At 41.4% G+C, this 1,374-nt stretch overlaps 1 pseudogene; it reads right to left on the bottom strand.

Annotated features, from left to right (window-relative positions):
* LOC111398046 overlaps positions 1-1,374 on the bottom strand; it is a 22,253-nt pseudogene that overhangs the window by 12,083 nt on the left and 8,796 nt on the right.

Below are 1,374 nucleotides of genomic sequence, written 5' to 3'. Positions count from 1 at the left end.
GTGCAAGCCTATATAAACAAGTTAGTGAATTAAGGGAACAAGGAAATAAACTTATCAACCTTTCATTTTTTAAAGGCAATGTGGAGTGCCCAATTCTCAATGGTAAACAACTCAATATCATGTAATCAAGTTTATCGTGGTAATTTAACCTGATTCTCTACTTTCCAAATGCTCCAGCACTGAGATGACTTTGAGCTTGAAGATCTTGACATGGGCACCTCCGGAATGTTAGCTTGGCTAACTAAATCCATCCTTGGGCAGCAAAATGATTCCAAAGGAGGTGCTTCATCATATCTGGTTACCACGCATCCCAAAGAGGCATAACCAGGAGGAGCTATGGGATACCAGAAGAAAGATTCATCGAGGCCTTTCCCCCCAATATGAGCAACTTTAGTAAATTGCACAGGTATGGCAGAAATTTCTGGGTTGCCAGCCTCAAATATTATGCCCAGAGAAGGGGGTTCTAACCTGAGGAAGCAATAGTAACACGAAGAGAAGTATAAGAAACTATAAAGACACTTGAAAGTGTTAGATAAGTATAAAGAAGACAGTGTAGAAGAAATTCCAACCCTTCAGTTACACAGTCACCAAGTATAGCATATCCAGGGCGAGGTACAGGTCTCCATATGGAGACTGGTTGGCGTAGATCACCACCTTTGTCCCACCATATTCTCTCAAAGTTTGGAGTTGGCATATAATGTGTAGCTGCTTTAGAATTTGATCTTAAAATATCCCAACCAGATGAGGTAGCACTCTGGCTACTTGTCTGCTGATATGCATGTTCCTGTTCATCGATAGAATTCAAAGAAGACTCTTTTGAGGAAGACTTATGCTGACCAGAGTTCCAAAGAAGAAGATGATTTAGATCAAAACAACTGTCTTTGGGAGGGAAGCCATCAAATGGATGGGCATAAAATGACCCAATGCAGTTATCTAAACGCCAAATGCTAAAACCCGATTCAAATGAAGAATTTGCAGAGGCATTGACTATGCATTCTAGATATGCAGTTGAAGTCACCAGATCAGACCTAACACAGTGAACGATGTGATTTGGAGGTGGTTGACTTCCTACATGTGCAACACACCCTAGTGCCAAGTAACCAGGTGGTGCAACAGGTAACCAAAGAGAACAGTCACAATCAACATCAGAATGGCCTTCGCCATCCTGCAATCCTTGAATACCAGAAAACAATCCTATGAGCTTAAAACCAAGAGGCTTGCGTACACGGCCATAGGTGTTGCCCACTGCCACTACTGCTTGTGAAGGAGGATTTGGCCTGATGTGCAAACCAAAGCAATTAACAAAACATCATATCAGCAAGAAAAAGACAAGAACAACAGCTTTTAGATACCATGTGCAGGTGAAAAAAAAAA

The sequence above is a fragment of the Olea europaea genome, chromosome 7 (assembly GCF_002742605.1).
Source record: "Olea europaea var. sylvestris chromosome 7, O_europaea_v1, whole genome shotgun sequence".
Lineage (NCBI taxonomy): Eukaryota > Viridiplantae > Streptophyta > Magnoliopsida > Lamiales > Oleaceae > Olea > Olea europaea.
Note: the sequence above shows the minus strand (reverse complement) of the source record. Positions and strands in the feature narration are given on the sequence as shown.